We start from the raw sequence: 27,245 nt of genomic DNA on the forward strand, positions 1-27,245 counted from the left end.
GATTTTAGGAGGCTGTTTTTCGGGAGCGTGAAGGACGACAGTGACAAGAAAGGGTGAGTGTATTCTGGGAGATACAACTGTGCTGATTGTCCAGTCGCATGTGTTGTGTTAGGACAGTACATTTGCTGTACATACAAATTAACAGTTAATTTTGTGTTAGTGGCTCGAAGTCAGTACGCCATTGTATTTATATTGTATTTCGTAAACTGTACACATTTTTTTGTGAATGCTGATTAAATTATATATATATATATATATATATATATATATATATATATATATATATATATATATATATATATATATATATATATATATATATATATATATATATATATTAGTTTAGTTTCCTGATTATAACACAGGCTTCTCCACAAGTAGCAACTTATTAAAACAAAAAAGAATTACCGCTTCATTAAAAGACATTAAACTCATTTTGTACACATTTGAGGATTCTATGTTGGTGTGTCCCTCAACAATAGTTTCATTTTCTCACGTCCCATTGGAAAAATAAATTGCCCATCCCTGACTTACAGTATGTGACCAGGCGATCAGCTGTTTTGGCACAGTTGTGGAGGGCAGTGGCTCCGGTGCTAAATCTTAAAGGACCAGTTTCACGTAGATAAATTTTGACGACCATCGTAGCCGCCGCGCCCTGAGACTCACGAAGCCAGCTGCGCTTCACCACCATGGCTGTCCCGTGTGTCACAGTGAGTTGCAGGCAGATGCGCACGGTTTGATTCAACTGAACTGAGATAGGGACAAATGAGTTCATTAAGAGTGTCTGCTCATTGTGTTCAGTCCAAAAATGTGTTGGTTTGCATTAACATTTTGGGAGCTAACTTCTCCTGGCCTTGTTCTTTTAGTTCTATTTAGTGTGTCAACCAGGTGGTGTGGTAATCCGAACGTTGAACCGAGACAATTTTCCCTTTGTTTGTTGAAAATGAAAAAGGTGTCTTCAATTCAAAATTGTAATGGTGCAGTCTAGAGATGATTCATCTCAAGGGGTACATTCGTAATTATAATTTAAAAAATGAAATTTGAGTCTCCGTATTTATGCAACATCATCAACTATTTTGAGCCCCAACAATGGCATTTTGGTTTGAACAGACATGCATTTTAAGGTCATTTTGGTCCTTTTCAGAGGCCCTTCAAAGTCAGACTCACCCTAGAGGTTTTGTCTGATTACAACCAAATTTGAACCTGTGTACTAGACAGGCTAATACTAAAATGTAAATAATAAGAGTTTGCGTCATTGCATGTGGTTCAGAGCATGGTGGCAAACTTTGACGACCGGTCATAAAACACGAGAATGTCCAACCACTATTTCTTGTTTATAATTCAGCCCCCAGTAGGGCTGGGCGATATGGCCCAAAATTCATATCACGGTACAAACTGCATCCCTTCACGGTAACGGTAAATATCACGGTATCGAATTATGTGTTGTTGTTTTTGTAAATCAATAATTTGCTTACTGGCTTACATCGTCTTTTATCTCAAAATCAAAACTAAAAGTCAGCACTCTCTGGTGCAAAATAGTGCAAACCAAAAATATTCAGGGCTCTACACTAACTTGCACTGGTAGCAATGGTACTACCAACTTTTTCAGTTGGTCGCACCAGACAGGTTTTGGCGCACCTTTTTTGGGGGGAGATACAGCTTGACCGTATTTGCTCATGTATAGTTGTCTCAATTTGCATAGTGTACTTTCAGACGACGTAAAGAATGAGAGCGACTTAACATAAAGCTTCAAAATATTTTACTGTAACAAAATTTGTCTGAACTAAAACGGTCAATTATTTTATATTACTTTAAAAGAAATTGGGGGGAAAAGGCCTTGCTTTTGTGAATATTAGTTTGTTCAATGCAGAGGGGGCAGCTCTTAGCATGCCGAGCATCAGTCAAATCTGGCCCTTCAACATTATTTTGGATTAGGTCGTCCGTTGCAGTGTTTCCCAAACAGGAGTATGCGAGCACATTGCAAGTGGGTATAATATGGAAAGTCAGGTAACTGATGAAAATAAAATAAAACTGACTCAGACTGTGTATTTCCTGTTCAATGTTTGGTTTATTCTCTGTTTAAATGGGACTATAGTAACGATGCTCCTATTCTTGATGTAAAATGTTATAAGAATTATATAAAACAGCAGGTTTATTCTTTATTTTTGATTCATTGACATACCAACAACTAGAATGGAAGATGGAAGCCTAGTAGATGATTCAGTATTGTAAACATAAGTTACTAGTTGGACCGTTGATTGCAATTAAGTCAACAAACAAACAAACAGTGATATCACACCATTCTTCTTCTTATGTATGCCAACTTTTCTAGATTAATAGAAAGCTTAAATTGTTAAGATATTTGCAATTATTAACGGTTAATGCATTAATGGACTTTTTCCTGTCTGAGTTTAAAATGTCCGACAGTATTTGAATGCAGCTGCAGTTTGGCTCGCATAACGCTGTCATTTGTTTACGCTCCCGTTAGTGGCTAGTTGCTAACGCTGCAGACTTGTGTCTATCATCTAATGACAGACCCAATAACAGACTAATTAACTTTCTTAGCGTCCTTAATTGGCAATTAATTATAATTTCGAGGTGGCGTCGTGTTGATTTTGGAAGTCGATCATCGCGTGAGGACGAGTCAAGCTGGCCGCCTTAACTGCGAGCCGTGCACCATGCCGGGACGCAGATACAATGATGTCATCAACATGCGCTACCGCGGAAAGACGGTAGAGTCAAAATTGCTACCTTCGGCAAAATGTATACCTTATATTGAATATATTGTTTATATTGTCCAGCCCTAGCCCCCGGTATGCATTTCACCGAGCAACATACCAAGTTTGGTAAAAATCTATCATCAGCTGATCCACCAAAAAGTCTCGAGAAGTCATGTCTGAAAATGCACAGGAAGTTCTAAATTTTTTAAGCTGCCTTTTTAAGGTCATTGCGGCCATTTTAGGCACTTTTTGGCCATTTCCACACATACTTCAAAGTCTGATTAGAGATTTTGTCCAATTACTATAAGATGTGAGCTATTTTTGACTGGTTAAATTGTGATTGATTTGAGTTTGTGTCATTGCATGTGGGAAGAGCATGCCAAAAACGGAGAGGAAGTCTGCCATTTTGGTTTAAAGCAGCCATTTCGGGTCATTATAGACATTTTCACAAGGTCCTTAAATCCTAGAGATTTTGTCTACTTACTACCAAATTGAAAATTTGGCCCTTGGTACTCATTTCACTTAGCGACATATAATTTGACAAATTGTCTATCATGAGCAGATCCACAAAAAAAGTCTCAAGAAGCAATGCCTGAAGATGAACAGGGGGTTTGCCAGGAGGCTTAATGACGCCTCACAATGCATTGTGTACTAAAAAGTAATAAGAAGTAATTGTAGTCTTCCCCAATGGTTGGTGCTCGCATTTTATTTGGAGCTTAAAAAAAAAACCAAGAATTAAATACAAGCCCCGCCGTTATTTCCTTCCATTACTGCCTATGTAAGCAAGCAAATGCATAAAAGTGAGTCCTCCTGATGCGATGTGCATTAGAGCGCACTTACACCCCACGGCCTTCATTTTCGGTGCCTCTGGCGCGACGCTGCGATAATTCATACTTGCTGTTAGAGACGCGTTGGTGCACTCGGTCCCTCAAACAAAAATGTCTCGACTTGACTCATCACATTCCCAAGGTGTATCCAAAAAGCAATTACAGAGCCTCTGGGTGGAGGAGGAGGGCGCTCGCCAAGGCCCCCCCCCCCCTCTCTTTCTCTCTCTCTGTCTCTAGCTCTCTCTCTCTAGCTCTAGCCTTAATGAAGGCTTGCCTTACAAACGCCATGAATCACGCGGCTCTCTTTTCCTTGAGTCTCAGCACTTTAGGTGAAACCTCAGCGATTGGTGTGCATGGCGGTCTCTCAGCAACCCTTTTCAGGAATTCCTTATACTCACCAAGTTTTGCAAGCATTTTCATGCTGGTAAGAATTTCCTTTGGTAGGGGTGTGGATGTGATGCCTCAATTTTGTCTTAATAGTTTTAACTTGGATTTTTTTTTGGGGGGTGGGGGGTGATTCAGCCCCTGAAATCTGTTTGTCTTTAACGGCACAGAATTTGGTAGGCATGTTTATGAGAGGATCCACAAAAAAGTCCCAAAAACCAATGCCTGAAAATGCATGGTAAGTCTTCTATGGTGGTTTGAAGTGGCTGTTTAAGGTGATTTTCTATGGTCCTTTAAAGACAAACTTGCCCTAGAGATTTTGCCCAAATTCTTCCAAATACTTCAGTGCCTAAAGTCAGTTTCACTTAGCAACATCAAATTTGGTGCATATGCCCAAGTTGGTCAGTTTGGTTAGAAGCAGCGATTTTAGAGGCCTTTATGCCATTTACCCCAATGATAACAGTTTAGCCACGTCTAGCATAAGAAGACAATAAAAAGTCATCCCCAAAAAGTAATTTTCTTTTGAAGCTGCAATTTTAGACCTGTTTGGCCATTCACATGAATGTTGACAATATGTAAGTCTCAAAAAGCCATCTCTGAGAATGCACCACTATTTCTGCCATTTTCATTAGAAACAATCATTTTAGACTAATTTTAGCAATTTAAAGCAGCCTCTTTGGAACAAACTCCCAGAGGTTTTGTCTGATTGAAGCATATACAGTATCTAGACACTAACATATGAAAATACAAATTTTCATCATTGCATGTGAGTGGAGCATGGCAGCCAAATTTGCTAACTTGCTATAAAACAACGCTTAATACTTTATCTCCTCAAGGTCAGGTTCAGTATATGTTCAATTTGGTGGATATGCGTATCATTTGTAGACCCACAAAAAGTTTCTGGATCAGCACCTAATTGTTCCTAGATGAAGTAAACAAAGAAAAGTGTAACAACAACTAAAGGAACACAAAAAGTATCCGAAAATCTATACGGTTGAAAACAAACAAAGATGAAGACAAATCTTTTATGGCACTAGTACAAAATATATTTTCTTACAAAGGTATAAAGCTTACCATAATCAGAGAGACTTTATGCAGAAAAAGGAAAGAGAAACATTCCCTCTGTTTGAATCCTTTGTCATTTCTCTTCTGTCAGACCTGAAATGCCTCCAGAGCATTACAGCTAGAGACATGCCATCGAAAAACAACCCTTCCACGCAAAAAGTGTTTTGTTTTTTCAGTTTTCCGGCATTTCTGAGATACAACTCCTCGCCTGCATGGTGCTGCTAAGCCTGTGAAGATTCAATGAGCATGTTTGTCTGCTGAGGCGCTAGCTGGTTAGCCGCTTGGGCTAATTAACCCCCGGAGGTTTGTGAAGCGAGATTGGGATGGGCCTACCGGGCTCAATCAGGAGCACAGAGGCAACAATGCGCATATGGCTGAAAATTGTTGGCGTAAACACATTGTCTGGCCCTTGCGCACAACCCCCGGGAGCGCTTAATCAAGCCACAGTGCGGGAGAGAAAGTGCGCAAACCAGCAAGGCCCTCGGTCCTGAGAGTTGAACTCCTTTGTGACATTTAGAGTCCGTATTCTCCTGCAGGACTCTTCGGCCAACAGCGGGTAAGGCTGGAAGGAACAATTACGTCAACAATACGACATTATCGAGAGAAATTCATCTTTCAAGATTTTGCAGTTGATAGCGCTCATCTATCGACTTGATCATAAAAGTATTCTATGAAGGTCGTTAAACTTTATGCATCCCATAAAGGAAATAAAAAAATACAACAAATTAAAGCTTCAAGCAGTGATGAACGGGTCCCTTGCACCCTATTTTCATGGCGAATCCCAGAAAATCTCAATTATTGACCTGTTGCCCCACCCGCATTACATAGATTAGAACAGTGGTTCTTAACCTGGGTTTGATTGAACCACAGGGGTTCCGTGAGTCAGTCTCAGGGGTTCAGTGGAGGTACAAGAAGGAAGGAAGAAGCCACCATTGCTTGGCTGTGCTGCAGGGGATTTGGTGCACTCAGTTGTCAACTTGTGACTGTTGTGATGGTACGTCATGTGACTTCTTTATTATTGTAATCCCTTGATACTATTAAAAAAACAAAACAAAAAAAAAAGCGTTGGACGAATATGTGCAATATGAATTCACATGTATAGCGGAACATATGGTGTTCCACAGGGTTCAATTCTAGGTCCTCTGCTGCTTTCATTATATCTGCTGCTCCTGGGTTCCATCTTAAGAAAACTGAGAGTTGAGTTGAGTGATGGGAGTCAAGTCAGCATACTAACTAACTTGATTTGCAATGCCAAGTTGAGCTACAACTTACAACAAGTATAAACAACTTATCAACTAAATACAGTATAAAGCAACAGTAAAGGAACACGGCACGGAGATGGGGAATACAAGAACACAACACGTTTTGAATTTGAGAAAAAAAATAATCACATTTTATTTTTCAGTAAAGAAGGGTTCAGTGAAAGAGCATATGACTAGCACCGTCTTTTGTATTGTATTATGTATGTATAGCACTGATTGCACTACCGTTGTTACCAACGGTGTCACCAAGTCATAATAATTTAATACCAAAAGTAGCAATACTTTAATTCAACTATAACCAACAACAACACTGTAACATTATTGCACCCTGTCTGTATAAAATAACACATTAAAGAGGCATAACACAGTCACAAGTGTTACTTGTAACGGCAACAAAGCATGATGGAGCACTATTGGTGGTGATCATAAAGTTAGCATCAGTCAATTTGATAAAACTGCCTTGTTTAGTGTAAACATGTTTGATCCCATATTGTGTTCACTTGCCTTTTTGTCCTTTCTCCCCTTTTAATTATTTATGTTCTCTACTTTTCATAATTATTCAAATAAATGTGATCTTGTAAGCACATTAAATTATGTATTAAAAACAATATAAATAATAATCTATTTCATTCAAATTAAATACAATCATGCCTTGTGAATATTAGCTGACAATGAATTTAGGGTTTGTTAGTTAGCTTTAAAATTCTGTTTCTTTTAATGATCTTTTTGTTTTTTTCTTTGCAGAATGACTCACAAGGTTTCTCCACATCAGAGTTCAATTTTGTACCTCATCAATTCAATTCTCGTAACCATACGCGGCACGGCTCTTTGGCCAATAACGGTCTTTCATGTTGTGTTTATGTGTCGGCGGGTGAGCAAACGTTGTTAGTGACCGACTCGTGTCCTGTTCGCGCTCGGCTGTCTTCTCCACTCGAACGTAACGTTTTAAAGAGGCGAGGCTGGCAGGCTCAAGTGAAAGGAGAACAGACACTTGGCAGAAGGCCTCGACGGGTCGCCGTCAAAGTCAACCGAGCGGAACCTGCATCTGTCTCGCCGCTGTCGTGTAAATCACCGCGAGGTAGGACAGCGAGATTAATCGATTTTAGCGATTAATTCAAGTTTGTTCGCCTTTTTTTGTTTTTTAGCAGCTTTCGTCATTGTAATGCGTTTCTTTAACTAACAACATGGCTGCGGTCAAAGACGAGCTACAGTGGTGCCTTGAGATACAAGGGACCACACTTATGAGTTATTCGAGATACGACCTGACATGCATGAATTTTTTTTGTATGTATGAGCAGTGAACTCAGCTAAACTCTTCACAACACGCAGCAGTTTGACAGACAATTCTTCAAAAAAGCGGCATAATGCTGTTCAATGCCACTCCCACTTTAAATTTACTGTCAAACTTAACATAAAGCAGAGAGATTATGTTTTTGTATTTAAAATAACCACAAAACTTTGCGTCTGCTCGACTGCTTGCTAAATGTTAACACACCAATGCAAAGCGCAGCAGAGGGACGAATAGCATCAATGGCCACGATGTATAACCTTTGAAGCAATGGAGAGTTGAACATAAATGGAGCATCAACATACGTAGACAGACAAAATAACTTCTTCATCCTCTGTGAAAAATTTATCATTTTAATTAGTGGCAAGTTCTGCACACCAGAAGTTGCAATGAATTAATCATAATACACATTATTCTTTACATTCTATTTTCATTATTAATGTTATTCTATAACATTAATATTATCAAGTGAAATTGAAATGATAAAAAATTTAATAAATTAGATTTTTGTTGTTGGGATTGTTGTGAGGTTGGAATGAAATAATGGCATTTGCAATAAAAACAAAAAACAAAAGCGAAAGAAACATGAGAGGAACTGTTTCCACATTCTTTTGCATGACAAGAAAGGATCCAAGTAGAAGGCAACCACAGTTAATTCAATTCAAATCACTCTTTTACAGTATACATGGTTTATCACGCTGTAAACTTTTGACCTGAGGTATGCGCTCCAAAACCACAAATATTTTGCAACACAACATGAGGAAAGAAGGGAAAGGCAAGTGCGGATACTGGGTATCTGTATAATTCTGATGCCGGGCCTTATTTCTAAGGTATTATACTCGCGACGGTGTCTGACGCTGGCCATTTTGCAATCAGGAACTAGAATTTCAAAATGAGAAGAATAGAAAATTGCCATTAAGTTCATGCAATTTAAAGGAAAAATGCTCTAATGGGATATATAGGTCTTTGTTGATAATGACCTGTTGTAGTTGGTTTTTTTTTGGGGGGGGGGGGGGGGGTTATGTATCTAAAGTACTAGTGGCATTGTTACTTGGTATCGGTGACAACTCAAGAGTTGAATACTCGTACTGGTATCAATCTGGAAAAAGTGTGGTATGAATTACCCCTAGAGAAAACACAATGAAAAAGCTGGCAACCGAAATGTGGAGCAGGCGAGCCATGCAGGTTTACGGCTTATTTGTTATTGATTGATTATTATTGTTATTGAACATTTTATGTGCACCTTTTAAGGATCATGTTAACATGCTCGTTTTGGCAAAATAAAAATTTTCCACACTTGTTGTCCTACTGTCAGTAAAGAACACAAATCATCTAAAGTTGATGGAAGTTATTGTTGGCAAAAAAGAAAAAAGAAAAGAAAAAAACTTTCAAAGCTGTTTGGTATCAGAAGGAATAAAGAAATTCCCAGAAGAAAACAACAAAACTAAACTTGTTTTGAATAATTTAATTGTCATTTGCTATTACTTTGTGTGTATCATCCCTTCTTTGTATTTTAATCAAACACACACATGCAAAAGATAAATGTCAGATTTTTCCTTTTTTGAGGCTTTTTTTTAAGGCTTAAAAGTACAAATGGAAAAATGAGCTGCAGGACTGAATCTAATTTTTATATTAATTTGTTTGGGTTTATGTGATTTATGAATTATGAAAACAGTCAGATCACAAACAAATAAGAAAAAAATCACTCTTTCTAAAAGAGGAAGGAAACTTGAAACCACAAATTAGAATTTTGCACAAAAAAAAAGTAAATAAAAATTCGGAGATGTTCTTTTTTTTGGCATGTGTTTCCATATGCAGCCTAGTTTGCAATAACATCTGGGCGTGAAACTGGCCTGCACAGCGTTAGAAAAAAAAAGAAGTAAACATTTGCTGATCAGCAAATCTTCATATTATGCCACTGTTCTCTCGAAAAATTACTCATTTAATAAATAAATTTGTTACTTTACTGATTACTTGATTTTAACAGTAACTAAACTGAATTAGAAGTTACGTTAGTGGTTACATTTTGAAGCTTCAGAAAGCACATTAACCAATAAACACAACTTAAGGTATACACAATATCACAATATAAGCCCAATTTACAGAAATAAATGGGAGCTAATGTAGCACCAAGCGGCTAGTTCATATGCTAACTCGGCGCATAACAAGCAGATATAGGATGGAGACATACATTTACCAACTTAACAACTGTTCACACACAAAATGGCGGCATGACTTACATCCGTCTCTCTCACATACCCCGGGAGTAATTTATATAACTGTCTCACTCTCGTTATTGTAACTTATCACTTTCCAACCACTTTATCTCTTTTCCAATCAACTATGACATTATTTAAGCTACGGAGGACCCAAGAAAATTGCACCAACAATATTCACTTGATGATAAAACATAATGTAAGTTTTTTGTAAACAGCAAATTATACTGTTATTGTTTGCTTGTTGTTTGTGTTACCTCTTTGTATTGGAACGTGTGTAATGCTCCTGTCCTATCGTATTTGTGTTTCAGGTTTATTTGATTTTAACTTGGACTACAGGATGCGTTTGGTGTAGTCGCTTCCACTGTGTTACTAAGCAATTTAATACGTTGTGAGTGTGTCTTTCTGCTAATTGGCTCATTAAAGCATTCCGCTTCAGCAAACTCAAGTACCCCTTTTCTTTACTTGGGTGACTCAACGTTGCCACTAGGGTAAGTAACTTTCATCAATTTAGAAATAGTGTTTGATTATTCGTAGTCGAGTAACATGTTGCTGGGCTCACTGCTCATATTACATATTGCACTAATATTATAACTCACGGTGACAGATTCACCATCACAAAAGTACACAAGTAGAAACCAATACCTTAACTATTTATGAAAAAAATACATATAACACATAAATACGACATTAATGTCAACTTCAACATTCCTGTGATGTGAGTCGAGCCAAGCTAAAAGGCTACATTCCCTAACACTGAAAAATCCAAACGAATCACCCCAGACGTCCCCTTAAGGGGTACTTTAATGAGGCTCCATTATTTTAGTTTATTACCAGCATTGTAGTAAGACACAAGCGCTGATTGTTTCTTTAGCTACAGGGCTCTCCCTATGGGTGTGGCCTTTAATTGACAGCTGTGATAATAAATGGAGAGTCGTTAACGTGATGAACAGAACTTGTCTGCTTTATCATAATATGAAATCTCAGAATGTCTCTGTGATAACATGAAGTAAGGTGTCCCGGCTACTCCAGTAGTTGCGACTCGAGAAACACCCACTTGTCTCCCCCACTCCCCACCCCACTTGAAAAACATATTTAGAAAATATACTGTATAATAAAATACAAACAAGACAACAACAGTAACAACAATAATACTAGAAGGAAAATAAAAATCCTAATTTCCTTAGACCTTTTTCAAAAAATAATAATACAAAATTACACATTAGACCTATTGAAACATGTATTTTAATTTATATTGAAAATAAATACATACAAATAAAAACAAAACATTACTTTTAGTAGGGAAAAAAATCATTTTAAAGTGTCTGACTATTGGCAAATTTAAAACGGATTATAAAAATAAAATAAATACCAATAAAAAAAACAATAAATCCAAATAAAATAATGCCAGAAGACTGAAAATATATTGGGAAAAATAAATGAGCTGCAAATAACCAAACTAATAGAAAGAAAAAAATAGTATCCAATTATTGGAGGGCTTTTAAAAATATTTTTCTAGAGTTTTAGGTGACTGACTCACTAAAAAAATCCTGTCAAATTTGAAAGTCATTAAAAAAAAAAAGACAAATACAACAAAAAAATAATGCAATAAAGTAAACATATTAATTTGGGGGGGATTTTAAATATATTTTTCTAGCTTTGTATAAGTGTCTGATTTTATAAGAAATGTTTTGTCATTTTAAAAATATCTGACTAGATTTTTTTAAACATTGATTTGACCCAGTGCAGCAACCACAATCACTTGTTTTGTTTTAATAATTCTTAAAATGCATGAAAAATAAAAATAAAAACTACAAATAATCCCAGGAGGAAAAAGATAAAGTTTTTTGTTTTTGTTTCCTCCCAGATATTCTTACGGGTCAATTTGACCCGTAAAAAAATAAGACAGGCCAGTCCACAGTTTGTTTCACGGGTCAGTGCGACCCAGTGCGACAACACCAGACTTTAAAATTAACCCCAACAAATATAATATCATAAAAATAAAACAACCAAAATAATCCGGTTTTATTGTAATATTTGTGTACATTTATTAGGTATTATTCAAGGTTGCGGGTCAGTTCCCCCCCTATCACAAACCAGAGTAGCAAACACACAATTCCGACGCTGTGACATTAAGGTCAAATTATTACAGTACTTTTTTTTACACTTCTATGAAAAGGATGTCGTTAATGTTTTGGGGATGTAATGTGAAGCGAGTTCATCTGTATTTAAGTCAATGAATGTTTCCATTTAAATGGCAGCAAATCAAGATGCAAATGGATATATTACAGCCACCCGGAGGGAACTTCAGCTTCATCACAGTTAAGTGTTGCAAGGTTTGTGGAAGACGAGCATGGAAACTGGCCGTATGCATACTTGGAAAGCAACTGGGTTGAAATAATGCATTCAATCAAGAATGTTTGTCCACTGAAGGCCACCGACAGGCAAAGGGATGAGGGATTTACAAAACACGCTGGAAACAATCCAGTTCAGTGGTGCCTTGAGATACGAGTGACATTACTCAGGTGGTTTTCACGATACGAGCCATTGCTCGACTGACTTGAGAGATACAGCAAGTGCTGCATGGTGACAGTGAACTCAATTCAACTCATTTGACGATAAGGAACACTTATACAAGTAGTGAACAAAAAAGAGGCAGAGCATCACTCTTAAAAAAAAAAAAACAGCCATAACTGAATGCAAAGTGCTGAACATAAAGTCAAAATCAGACATAGAAGACAAAGACAGTTAAAACAATACATTAATCATATAAAAACAGTAAATACATTAAAACAATACAGAGTCTCATGCTGAGTGGAAAGCCAAATAATAGAAATACGTTTTTAGACACACTATACACACCCTCGCTCTTTTGCGCTCTTTCATTCTTTCTTTCCCTCTCTCTCTCTCTCTCTCTCTCTCTCTCTCTGTACCGTGAGCTCTTTCACTGTCTTTCTTTCTTCCTTTCTTTCTCTCTTACACTCGCCCTCTCTCTGTCTCGGGCTCTCTCTCTTTTCGCTCATACATTCTCTCTCTCTCTCTCACACATCTGTACTCACAAAAATATACGATATATCTCTCATGAACACAACACACGAACATCAAATGCACACACGCACACACACAATCATGATTACGCTATCACAGACATGAACATGCACATGCAAACATGCTTTCACACACACACACAAGCAAGCCTATCTCACCCATATGCACACGCACAATTATGCTCTATCACAGGCATGTGTGTATTTTTCTCTCTGACACATATAAACGCGCACGCACACACGCAGTTCTATATGATCCAATATTATATGACGCTGCAGTTCTTTATTATGCATCGCCACTTAAAGGTGCTGCACCATCTCTTCTTCTTGGTTCTGATCCTCCTTGCGCTGCACCACAGCAGTACTGTCAGCCGCACTTGACAAATGTGCCACAGCGCCGGCGAAACGCTTGTACTGGCACAAACATATCGCCGCTATTTATCTTCCCCGCCGCGTGAGGAAAAGGCACGGGAATATAAAAGCCAATCAGGCACATCCATTCGGCCCTGGGAATCAAATCGGACAACTGCGGGTGTAAGTGGGACAGCTGATGGATGTCCAAAAAGCGCGGCAGAAAGCAGAAAATATCAATTTCACAGCGGAATCATTTGGTGCTTGATATGTGGACGCCATGGCTCGCGGGCATCCACATTTGAAAAAAGTTTGATGGCGATCACAGAAAAACACATTATAAGCCCCTTAAAGGCACTGTCCAACGTTTTGACTCAGAAATAAACACTTCTTAAATACAGGATGTTTAACCATGAACTCCTTCTCAATCTACACCTCTGGGCTTCTGTTAATGTGTGGTGGTGATTTTGTCCTCAACCAGCCCCAAAGCCTGTATTTTGCCATTTTGTGTTTGTTTTGCCAGCAGCAGGACGTTCAGAGTGTACAGACAGTTGTTAACTCTCCAGCCAATCGCAGAGCGGGGGGTGGCGGGGGTGGTGTCATTGTAGGCAGACCGGGATGTTTAGTTGAGTGACTCGAGTGAAAAAAATTAAGTATACCACAACAAAACGTGCACGATCAAAAACGAGAGTAAACCTTGGCTTGGCTTGGCACCCGCTTCCGAGCTCTGAAGGAGCGGCTTGGACTGAAGAATGACGCAGAGTTGGCCTGCTTGCTAATCGACAGGTAAGTGCCAAACAGAAAAGAAAATGTTAGCTTGCTGATTTAGCCACATGCTAGGTTAAGTCACATTGACGAAAGTAACTCGGCAATATAGAACGAGGGTCGAACTTTTTTTTTATGTCCTCATATTTACACCTGGCAATAAGTGAAGCTAAGCCAAAAGACTCTAGCAACCTTTGGGGGTGGGTTGCAGGTTGGGTAGTTTCCGACGCTCTGGACGGGCCTCTGAAGGCATCACAGACTGTTTTTTGTACGCGCGCTATTGGCTGTTGTGTTGTGGTAGTTGAGCCTGCTGTTTTGTTCTTGACAACTGTTGTTAGCTCCACACTTGTCCTCATTATTTCACCATCGTTACAAGGCGAATGTCGTTTTGAACTATACGTGTGTCGTGATCGCCGGTGTCTCGGATCACTAATGCGACCATTTGCAAGATACTAGTGTTGTTCCGATACCGATACTGGTAGAGATACTGCATTAAAACAGTGGTATCGGTGAGTACTAACAAGTAACATGACAATACCATTAATTCTGACGCTAATATAGGACTTTGGATGCAGCATCTTGTGTCTTGCTCATGCACAGCATTCACTGATGTGTGACATGTTCACTGCATGCCAAGCTAAGATATCCTATTGGCCCTTAAATGCTGAGAAAAACAATAAACACTACAAGATACCTCGTCACTTACTCTCGCAGCTTGCTTGGCTGAGTGCGGTCAGAGGCAGGGGACGTGAACGTTGAGCTCGTATGGGTTGAACCATGGGAGGGGTCCGTTTTGAATTGTTTGTTTACAAACAGAAATGGTTTGATTACAAACAGAAATGGTCAAAACTCCGGACAGTGCCTTTAAATTCACCCCAAATTTTTATGCCCATTTTGTGTTCATCAATGACATTTTTTTTTTTTACTTTTTGAGAATTCAAAGAGCTTTTAAGTTGGCTACTTTGGACAAATTCTGAGGCTCGTATCTTGACGGTTTCCGGTGAAGAAAGTCATCCAAATGGACCCCAATCACAAGCAGGTACACGTAGTACAGTGGTCCCCAAACTTTTTTCCACCACAAACCGGTTCATACAAGTCCACAACTTTCGCCGACCGGCAACCCAGTGGGTTGTATGAGGGGGGTGGGGGGTCACTGACCTAGATCACACCTAGATCAGTAGCGGAAGTGTAATTGCACTTTATTCTAGCAGGGGGTAACAATCCTGGTGTCAAATGCAACCCCCCCGACACCCCGATGCCCCCAGCAGCCCCAAGGAGGGTCTGCCCCCCTATTTGAGAAGGCCTGACCTAGATAGATGGGCAATGCCTTAATTGTCTAATGGTCGGCACATGGCGTCAAAGTATGCGGACCAGTTTGTGGAGTCTCTGAATTTATGAATACAAAAATTGCCCCAGAAACCAGCTTCACTGATTAACCCGAAATTTGATGGATCTGTCTTTCATAGGAAGATGTGTGAACATGTTTCAAAGACCAATGTATGAACTTGAATAGGAATTTAGTTTGAAGCTATTTTGGGTCAAATTCCAAGGCTTGCACTTTGCGGAATTGCTACTATGGAATATGCTAAAATGAATGCAATTCTGAAACAGGAACCATTCAAATTAGTTTCAAAACACCCCCCAAATTTGACCCCCCTAAATCTCCACAAGTAGATTATGTTCCATATCTGTCGATTGCTTTGTACTGAGGCCTTTCTGAGTGCAGTCACAGTTTCAGGACACTCAGGGAGGGTTCAGAGTTCAGCATCCGGCCAGTCTCATCAGCATTACCTCTGGGCTTTTTCATCACTCATATCGGCCAGAGTGAAGCGAGCTCTCAAAAGATGCCGATCCTCTATAAACATGAATAGATCATGAATCATCAATAATGTATTTTGTTTGCTGTATCAAAAGTTAGTATATACTGTATATACAGCTCAATCCAAAGGGAGTAAACTAAAAAAGCAACAACAACAAACAAAAAAAAACCTCCATTTCATTCAATATACTATAAGCACTCTCCACATGAATACAAATAAGATGCATGTTTATATTTCAAACTGACTCAAACAGCATGTGCGTGAGTCGCATCGGTAAACATCAACAGCCTTCCAGCGATGGCCCAGAATTGCGTAGACACGAAGCAGCGTTTCCTCTACGGGTCAAGCACGAGAACTCCGAGGCTAATCTCCAATCGGCTACGCACGGCCGGGAGGAGGCCCCCGCTCACTAGAAGAAGAAAAAACATTGCCGCCACGACAATAAGACCCTGACATGTCCGTTCAAATAGCCTGCGGACGAGTTCATGTGACACCACATAATGAGTGCCCACTGATATCTGTTCAATACAAATAGCGGCTCCTGGTGTAGGGTAGCCAATGTTGCTGGGAAAATTAACTGCACGCAGCAGGACCAGTATGCACTGTTGCAGCAAATGGAGTCAACATGATGAAGCTAACAATACGATCGCTTTTCTACTCGTTGTAGGAGTTCTGGAGAACGATGAGAGACAAGAACATGACATGGCATGAGATGAGAAAAGCAAGACGTGCCAAAAATGTCAACACAAAAGACAAGTGCAACAACAAAAACAAAAATACAGGACAGCCTTGACAATTTTCATATGGTCTGCATTTTTTTTTTGTCTATAGCCTACCTACTACTTATGCAGTTGCCCATTGGTTGGTCAAAATGGCACTTCCTGGCAAACCAAACTGGATTGGGTTCTTAAGTAGAAATTAAGCTTTATTAGTCAATTTCCAGTTATTTTTGGAGTGAAATACTATATGTGAGAAATTGGGAGAACAAATGAGATGAGAAAAGAAAAAAAGAAAAAAAGAAAAAATGCAAACAGTGAGGCCACGTTTGGCATGACATGCAACTATGCATTTTTTTAGGCATAAGGTTAAGATCGATGGTCAAGTGATTTTGAAAGTATTTGCGGGCAAGAACACAAAACAAATTGAGACAAAATGAGATAAGAAACTGACAAAAATGGAAAAACATGACATTTAGGTTAAGTAAACAAATTGATTGGCATAAGGTAGGTTTTCCAATAGTTGTGGGGAAATCAAAACGCGATCAAAATTGAGAGGACACAAATGCGGAAGGCAGCAAAAATGACAAAAACAACACAGCATTGTATGTATTTTTGTGTGTTTCTATAGTAATTGATACCTTAAATTCAACACACTGCTGCCAAACCACCAGTTACAGTATTGCAGCAGGATTCACTTACGTAAGGTGGAACCAATCATGCTATTGTCCATTGATTGGTTGACATAATTACCACTTCCTATCGAACCTAACTGTATTTTGCACTACCTCCATGCTGGACTGCTAGCTGGAATTGCAGCTTCATCGCTCACTTTACAAAACCTCAAAGAAAACACCCCATTAATCCATAATTCAGGAGCTGTCGACGTGGAGAAAACATTGGAGGGAAAAACTGAACGCAATCATAACAAAAACGACTTTCAGACCCAAAGCAAGTGTGTTTGCATTTCATTCACGCTCGATATTTCCCATGCATTATTCCCAGAATCAACACCAAACAGCAATATGTGAGGAATACAACCAAACAAATGTGGATGACTTGCATGGTCCAAAATACTGTACCTTTGAATTATATTGCTCCCCACCCTAAACTGAAACTAATATAAAATACATAAAACATCATTTTAAATTCATTATGACGGTACAATTAAAAATGAAATACAACATTTTCAAGGCAAGCTAAAGCAATTTGAAATGCAAGTTCAAAATACAAGATCAAGAATTTCCAAGGCCAATATAAGGGCCCTTGTCCTCATCCGTCATCTCCATAATGGATGAAAGCTTTAAGTGTGTTACAAGGGCCTTGCCGCAAAATCAAGCAGGAGAGGTAAAAAGTAGCATTTTGAGTGTATAGTGTATGTATAGTGAATGAATACAAGTTCTATTCATTCAAAACAACATATTTTTTTAACCAATTTAAAAAAAATTTTTTTAGAATTGTGCACTTCTTAATAAAAAAAACATACAATAATGGTATAAGTACATTTAACAATTATATTTTTTTTTATACATTTTATTCTTTAATTGAATGGACATTGTGCTGATGCTTTTGTTGTTGTTGGCCACCTATAATATAGACCTACAGATATGCTGTACATGTAGCCGGTCAAAATTCCTCTGTAGTAATAATAACCTTTCTTTGCAGAGGATAAAGCATATATTCCTGTGGGTATTGTTATATTATTTGTCTACATGTATTGCTCTCCGTTTGCATTTACAATAAATATCCATAGCGTAAAGTGTTTTAACACCGCCACATTGATACTGTTTAAATTAAAGAAAAAAAAAAGTGAATATGAGGCTTGGTAAAGTGCTTTCAAAAGAATCTGGTGTACATAGTTCACTCAATTTAGCATTTACCATTATGATCAAATTAGATTTTTCTTTTTTAAATAATGACAAGTTTTTGGGGCAACAATTAGTAACCCATTTGAGTTGATTCGGGATTCAGTGCTAAATAGGAAATGAGTAGCAAATGCGGATTTCGAGTACCAACTTACAACACTCATATCTCAAAATGTGCTCACAAATCAAAGCATGAAAAGAAGACACCTGGACGAGCTCCCATTTCTCCAAAAAACAAAAAAAAAATCAGTAAGTTGCTTGTATCTGAGTTTACTAAATAGTATTTTGAGTAAAGGACAATCCAAATATAGCATCTTCAAGGTTAAATCTAGTAGTTAATTGTGGTATTTACAAGGCAAACTAAAGCATTTTCAATCAATTACAATCCAATTCTAGCATTTTTAGAGCAATAACTAGCATTTTCACTTTAAAATATCAGTAGAATCAGCTATTTTCAAGGCAAACTAAAGCACAGATAGCATATCTAGGAAGAATCTAGCATTTTGAGTAAGTGACACAATTGATTTTTTTTAAGTGGCATTTCCATACTTAGACCACTTTGTGCTTTTTATTATTATTTTTTATCTCAGGGTGCAAAAAGGCATCGGATTTTCACTGTCCGTTTTACCCTGAAGCGACATCCTTCATCTCCGCCACAGTGAGCGCAAACTTCGAGTGTCTTACGAGGACCTTAAAAGCACCGACGCCGCTCTCCAACAAAGGCCGAGTGGAATTGTTTCCCTCCTCTTGCGTTTGAGCCGCCCATCTGCCTTTTGGCTTCATATTTAATCAACGATTGATATTTCTGACGCCGGTCTCGGCGCCTGAGAGGTGGGTGTGAGAACGCGCACAGATGAATGTAATCATTCGCCACTCCGTTCGATGGCAGCGCTTTTGTGTGCGTGTCTTGAAGGATACGCTTGTCTGACCCACGTGTAGACAATCACACACCCGAGCTGAGTACGTCCATTAAGGCTGTCAGTTAGCAAAGGGCCTTGATTAATTGCACGTCGCGTAGAGGCAAATTAAAGCCATTCTCGGTGCTCCCCATTCTCAATACCCCCCCCCCCCCCCCCTAATAATTAAGTAAGAATAGATTGCCAAGAAGGATGGCGACCACTCCTGGACGCCAATTGCATCGTGTAAGCAATAACAGCGAGAAGCGCATGTGCGTGCATGTTCACGGCTCACGTGAATCACTGTGGAAATAATGAGCATGCTGAGGCTGCATACATTTGCAAAGCACCTTGCTGTGTGTGTCATGAGCTTCCATGCGTGCTCAGTACAAGAAAAATATATTATCAGTAGTTGTATTTGACAAATAGTCAGTATAAGGAATATCAACTATTGTAGTTTTCATGTTGAGTTTGAAAAAAAAAACTTTCTGGTACAAAAATAGCATTTTGAGTTAAAGGGACAGTGGGTAGGATTTAGTGCCATCAAGTGGTGAACAACCATTTTGAAGCACACTCACTACGGTGCCTCAGAGAGACCACACTTTGCAGTCTACAACCAATTACTAGCTACTAATAAAAGCGGCTATCATGAACTAGCTGGAGCGACTAACAAGAGAAGCTAGCAGGAAAAGCTACCAAAAGCTAGCGAGAGCAAACCAGAGGGAGACAAGCACAGCACTCAGCAACGACTACCTGAAGGCCCCAGCTGTGGAACGTAAGCGGCGGTCGACTCGTTGGATCCGACATGAGCTGCAACTACCATCAGAGGTTAACTACGTTCGCAAAGTTCTTCTCCTTTGGGTATCCGTAGTAGAAAGTCGGCAGTGGGGGGTGTCTGGGGGTTTGGGGGCCTGGGGGCGGCTGGGGCTGGGTTGGGGTGGATGGCGGAGGTGGATGGGGGGGGGGGCGAGGGGGTCGTGGGGGCTGTGGACTGGTGGGGTGCCTGGCGGGCCTGCAGTGCCCAGTCCTGCTGCGTTGGGTTGGGGGCGCGGGCCGTGTTGGGGTGGGGGGCGCTCCTGGGTTTGCTCTCCGGCCGGTGGCCCCGGCGGGGCCCGGGGGTCGTCCTTTGGCGCTGCCGCGGCCTGGGGGGCCCTGAGGTGTTGCGCTTGCTCTGTCCTGGCAGGGGTCGACGGCTCCCCTCTTTGGTGGAGATTTTCATGCATGCCAGATCCACCACACTCGCATCTATCGAAACTCAGACACAATCTGCTTCTTCCTCTGGTCGATGAATCGGTGGAGGCTGGTGTCTGTGGATCTCACTCGGCTTCGTCTGTCCTTCCTTCCTTTCCTCAGTCTCTCCTTTGGTCTCTTGAGGTCTCCCTGATTTGTTGGAATTGAGATGTTTCTGGGGTTGGTGAAGAACTCTGGTTGGTGGCCCGGCGGGTGGTGTCTGGTTGGTGCTGGATTTCACTTTCCTTTCTTTTCTTTGGTCCTTCCTCGGGTCTCCTGACGGTGGTGTTCGGTTTAAGTGAACGGTATGGGATTTTTTAATAGGTTTTTGGTGAACTAATGAATACACACACACTCACACACACGCACACACGCACGCACGCACGCACGCACGCACATACAGATACTCACCCACATACAAAATAATGATAAATACAAAAAAAAAGGAGAGCAATGATTATGACATGTCAAATTGGTAAAATTACAGAATGAACAATACTGAGCTCTCCAGAAAGAATTCCTTTTTTTTATTTAAAAAAGAAAGTCGGCAGCGAAACATGTGAGGCGCGGCCAATCTTTATAATGTAATTAGCGATTAATTATATTATTACTAGACCTACAATCATATAAAAACATTTGCATTTATGTGATATAACTTTTTTGTGGGGGTTTTGTTTAATTTAATAGTGGGTTATTGTTGTTTTTTATAATGAATGAATAGTTCACCAACAGATGGCAATAAGTCCTACACACTGCTGCTTTAAGTACAAGCAAAAGTTAACCTTTTGTGGAGGGGGGGGGGGGGTGTCTAGCATCCTGTGTGAAATAAGACAAAGTCTATTTTAACATTTGCTAGGCAAAAGCTAAGATCTCCGCCCTCCCCCGAGTCATGTGTCGTTGTGTCCTTGGGCAAGACACTTCGTACACATTGCCTCCAGTGCAAGTCACATTGGTGTCTGAAAGGTGCAAATGTTTGGTGGTGGTCGGAGGGGCCGTAGGCGCACACTGGCAGCCACGCTTCCGTCAGCCTGCCCCAGGGCAGCTGTGGCTACTTAAGTAGTTTACCGCCACCGCAGTGTAAATGTGTGACCGCACGAATAATGTATCCATTGTAAAGCGTCTTTGAGTGTCAAAAAAGCGCTATATAAATCTGATCCATTATAATTATTATTCAAATATATTACCATGAAGGTAAAATCTATTATTTGGTTTGGCATTTAAGCCAAATCTGGCATTTTTAGTGTAGATGACAAGCACAATCTTGCATTATCAAGGCCAAATCTAGATTTTTTTGTTTTATGAAACACAAGCAAAAGTCCAGCAATTAGTTCAAGGCCAAAGTTAACATTTTGTGTGAAATGCAAGCAAAATCCAGCATTTTGGTGTAAATATTTTTTTGGGGGTGTAAATCCATCCATCCATCCTCTTCAACATATCCAGGGTCGGGTCACGGGGGCAGCAGCTTTAGAAGGCCACCCCCCGCAGCCTCTTCATCCAGTTTTTCCGGGGGGAAACCCAAAGCATTCCCAGACCAGCTGTAAGACATATATTCTCTCCAGCGTGCCCTGGGTTGTCTCTGGGGCCTCCTCCCAGCGGCATGTGCTCAGAATATTTCACCAGGGTGGCGTCCAGCAGCTTCCTGACCAGACACCCGAGCCACTTCATCTGACTTCTCTCAATGTGGAGCAGTAGCGGCACGACTCCGGGTCCCTCCCGCATGACCGAGCTTCTCACCCCAAGGTATATCTAAGGGAGAGCTGCTTTTATCTGGGTTCTTGTTATTTCGGTCATGACCCACAGCTCATAAATATTAGCATAAATATTGCACTTATGGCACAGTCTAGGATTTTAAGTGTAAAATACCAGCAACATAATGTGTGAAACTATAAGTACTGTTACACTTCAAAACTAGCATTTGAAGTGTAATATTCAAAGCACAATATTATATTCATATAGCAAAATCTAGTTTTTAGTTTAAAATATAGACAGAAGTTTGCCTTTCCTTGGTGCAATGACAAATTGTCAAGCATATGAAAACAAATACAAGCAGAAGCATGTAGCATTTTCCTGCTAATATGGTCAACGCTGCGTCTTCGCTCGGTCACGCCATGTCAGTCCCAGTCAGGGCTGCGTCTGTGGCGGCGTGTCAGCTTTGTGTTTTCCATTAATAATTCCAATTTTATGCTGATGAGTGCACCCGCAGCTCAAATTGGATGGGGGGGAGAAAAGCCTGCTTCCTGGGGAAAGTACATCTCAAAAGCCATTTGATGAGTGAAGACATGCTGAGATTTGTTGACAATGCTGTTTACACTCTGGCTGTGTGGCAATAGTTTGTTGCTTTTTCTTGGCGTGTGCGTGCTTACGAGAAGGTGAAAGAGACACGCCAGGCTGCGCCAGAGTCCCACTTCAATAACCCGGCTCGGGGTGACATGCACTTTTATAGCCCCAACGTCAAATGCATACACTCCACCGTGATTAGCAAGCTGTAATAAACAGAAGACGTTTTTTATTCTTTTGCGCTGCAATTCTTCATTTGGCCAAGTTTGTTTACAGTCGTGTTACATCACAATAACAGCTCATGTTTCTGGGCCCTGAAATACTTTCCCTTTCTTGCGTGATGTACGACGGCTCTGCTGCTTGTTGTTTATAGAGAAGCTTGTGTTGTACCGGTAAAGCTGAATGCAGCATTATAAAAGGCAAAATAACATGGACTTTATCATTTGAGTGAAGAATACAAACTCAATTTAACATTATCAAGGCAAAGTATCTGATTTTGAGTGTAAAATAATCACAAAACACAACATTCTAATGTCAAATATAGCATTTTGCTGCATTTTGACTTTACAAGCAAGATAGAGCAAGATAGAGCATTTAAGGTATAACATTTAAGACAAAATATAAATAAAATATTTATTCATGTTGGCAAATGCATTTGGGAAAACAGCAGCCTACTTACTGTGGTTGGTACAGGTGGTTGGTTAGTAACTATGTGTCAAGGTAATTAAGTCATTCTGGGAACAAATAGTGCGCCAAATAGAACAGACACTCAGCAAAATATGTATATTCAAACTAAAATAATTAAGGCACGATAAACAGAAACAGAGAATTAACTATTTAAGTTCTGTGTCGAATTCAGAGATTTGAGACGAGCCCCTACTGGTGGATGTCACACTCTATGATCATTTATAATATATGTTTATATACTATATACTATATACAGTATAAAATACTTCTCTCAAACATAGTCTGGAGTTAGTTTGATCCATGCAGTGTATACTTTATCCATACATAGCCGTAACTGTGTCAGGGCTCCTTCAATCCTCTTCGCTGCTTGTAGCCACGATCATTATTCATCCCTCACACTGTAGCTTTTCTAAGATATGATCAGCAGCCACACACTAAACACCTCGTCCGTGTGACACTTTAGCGCCTCATTCTTCACTCTGCCGTCCACCTGAGAGGACAAATGCGCGTTCTGCTTTTTATCGACGGGGCCGTCAACACTGAGTCACGCCTCCCACGTCTCCGCGTATGAAACTTCACGTCTTATTTATACGCAGAAGCGAGACCAAGCTGGTCGTGTGCAGATTGATGTGCGAGTACCATAAATGTTTGTGCTATACTTGCATTTTACAGTTAAAAAGCCAGATTGGGCCTGGGAATGGTTATACTTTGCTTTTTCTTTCTTTCTTTCTTTCTTTATTTTTTGGGGGCAATTCGTATGACTCAAAATGCTCAATCTGTATATGGGTCATGACCATGTTCCATTTTACTAGTATAATGGCTACATGTTTCTGGTATTCACTAAAAAAGCCATCGTTTCCTTGAAAATCCTACATTTTATTTTTATGACACCCACAAAATGCAATATTTTTCCTGGCTGGGGCAAAATGTTTTTTACATGAGCAGCTCCAAGCCGCTTGTGTACAGCATGCATGTCTGCTCTCAAAGGGGGCCCCCCTGGCTCAGATTCTTGCCATCCCCCGTGGTCATCCCTCACAATGTGACAAGCAGCGAGATGGTCATTTATTTGTGAAGCGAATTAAATGGCTACACGCCTTAGCTCGCTCTGCGGAGGTGGCCGTAAAGGAAGCATTCATAAGGCTGCTGTGGACATTGAAGCAAGATTACAATGAAGACTAAAAGCTTGGCCAACGAGCCTCCTGATATGCCACTTGAAGAACTCCATCATTTTATTCGCAAATAGTGAGCTTTTACCTTCCAAATGCCAAATGGGGCTGCATTTTTGTGCACTTGGTGGAAAAACTGGCACATCTTTATTTTCGTGCCAGGGCAAGTCTAATTTGGGAATTTGGTAGACTGCGCTGCACCTAGCAATTTGGTGACAGAAAGTAAACTAGACATTAGACCAGAAAAAACATGTCAAATTTGTAGCATAGGTTGTGATTTTGGTGGATTTGATTGAGGCACAGGCATACAGATTCTGAGCGATTCTGTGGACGTGTTAACTGAACACTGAACATTATTATTATTATATTAAGCATATTTTTAACTCATTCACTCCCAGGCATTTTCACAGAAGCAATCCCCTTCACTCTCGACCTTTTTACTGGATTTTGACTGATTTTGCAAGGCCACAGAATATTGTGTTATATTGCTATAAAAACATGGAACCTTACCAAAAGAAAAATTTGAGTCTCTTCTTTGACCAGGAAAATAAGTATATTTATATCTGGTCTTTTTTGCGTCAATTAGCATTAGAATAGCTAAGTTTCATTATTGTTCACAAATCTGTTTAAAACACTGGGGGAAAGAGCTATATATAACGTGGCCCTGGTTCATCATTTGCTCTGCTGGCCGTTTGTGTAATAATAAAAACAAAAACAAAAAACCAAACGTATAAATACGTCTTTGGGAGACTTAAAACATTTAAAATAGAACATATTTATACATTTTTGGGAGCAAATTAGTTAAAAGCAACAACCGTGGCACAACTATGGCCATGGGGGTGGAGGGTAGATGAAAGGGTTCCCACTTCACGTTAACCGTAAGCGGAGATGTTTTTGCAGTTCCTTTTAAATTAGGGCTGTCAAAGTTAAAGGGTTAACTCGTTGATTAATCACAAAAAAATTATCACATTAATCATGTATTAACACAGATTAATCCCACAATTAATGTGGGCCGCAGATGATCCTTTAGCTTGACAGCGGATGGTTACGTTAAAGGTAGAGCAGGTTGTGTTTGAGCAATTAAGATAACTATATGCATTAAAGAAAAGCATTTAATACATTTTTGCGTATGCAATTCAGAATATTCATTCATGTCAAACTACTGGGATAATTTTTTTTTTAGTTTAAATTATGCAAGTAATTATTGCCTGATTATAGAAAGAGGAAGATGAGAGTGTGCAGTGGGTTAATTGTTTTTTAAGATGTCCTCATAACATTAACTGTTGAAAGAACTAACACATAACATGTGCTCTTCAAATTTGGCGGGCAAACTTTTTATTTTTAACAAAAAAGCCATTTTAATTAAGTGACTAATCATGATTAATCAAAATTCTAAGATGTCATTAATCTGATTTAAAAATGTAATCATTTGACAGCTCTATTTTAAATGCACTTTGCATGCACCAATCTCCTGCATGGATCTTAGCGAGTCCATTAGGCTTCCACCATGCAGACCATGCGTCTCACCTGTGCTGAATTTGAAGGGAATGAGGGGAGCCGCTTCCATTGGTTGGGAAACAAGCCGGCGGGGTGAACTCCCATTATTGCGCAAACACCCATTGCTACCCGCACACGTCTATGAAAAATAGGGTCAAATGCTACATTTTATTTGAATTTTGCTACTATTTTACATGACATGACATGATTTTGCTACTATTTTACATTAATATTTTGCCTTTAAAAAATGTTCTTTAAAATTATATATTTTGTCTTAAATGCTAGTTTTCACTAGCACTGAACGGTCCAAAGCTGTATTTTGCTCTACCTTATACTTAAACGTATTCAATGTTGCCTTGTCAATGCAAGATTAGGCATACATTTCACTCGCAGGGCGGAGGTGATGATGCGGAAGGGAAGCATTCATAAGGCCGCTGTTGACATTGAATCAAGACTGCAATGAAGACTAAAAGGACTCCAACGAGCCTCCTGATTGGTCGCCAGAGGTACTAACTCACCCTCCCGCCCCGTGTCGGAGCAGATCCGTCTCTCTTTCTCATCACAGCGGGGCAATTTCAGTGGTTTGTTATAGCTCCTCTATCTTCTCCCAGGCTACTCCTTATATCAGCATTTCAATTTCCTCCTATGTGCCGGCTTTCAGCACCTAAACTACTTGTGACTTTCGCTCTCTCAGACGAAAGCCCGAAAGGAATCCGAAGGAGCAGGATGGGATGCGACGCTCTCAAACGCGGTGTGCGCCGGAGAGAACATGATGCCAAATTATTAAAAATGAAATACAAAAAAGCGTCTCAAGCTCACACGGAAGCAACTTCCAGCTATGAGGTTCGTTACATACCCAACCTAATTTAAAAAAAAATAGCACTTTGCCTTAAAACTATGGTTAAAATACAGCATATTTTCTATCTGTATCTACTGTATATCTAAATATATCTATATATTACTTTAAATGAATAAATGAATAAAATCTTCTTTTGTCATGCAACCCTGAAATCTTTTTTTTCAATGGGCCATGTTAATTTAAGAAATATAGATTGCAAATTTGACCTATATTCTTTCAACACAACCAGAGTGTCTTTAAAAAAAATAAAATAATGAGAATCTTTTCATTGAAATTTTAATGCAATTAGGACAAGATGTGCTGGTCT

At 39.6% G+C, this 27,245-nt stretch overlaps 1 protein-coding gene and 1 long non-coding RNA gene across 2 annotated transcripts in view; one reads left to right on the forward strand and one right to left on the reverse strand.

Moving 5' to 3' along the window:
* The window catches only part of lingo2 (leucine rich repeat and Ig domain containing 2), a 215,464-nt gene that overhangs the window by 26,781 nt on the left and 161,438 nt on the right, over positions 1–27,245 (reverse strand). The gene's annotated exons all lie outside the window — the stretch shown is intronic.
* Positions 13,703–27,102, forward strand: LOC147168355 (uncharacterized). The gene is made up of 3 exons (XR_015095989.1): positions 13,703–13,946; positions 26,473–26,660; positions 26,774–27,102. It is a non-coding gene; the product is annotated as an uncharacterized LOC147168355 (long non-coding RNA).

Source organism: Leptonotus elevatus, chromosome 9 (assembly GCF_054856555.1).
Source record: "Leptonotus elevatus isolate MCC_2025b chromosome 9, RoL_Lele_1.0, whole genome shotgun sequence".
Lineage (NCBI taxonomy): Eukaryota > Metazoa > Chordata > Actinopteri > Syngnathiformes > Syngnathidae > Leptonotus > Leptonotus elevatus.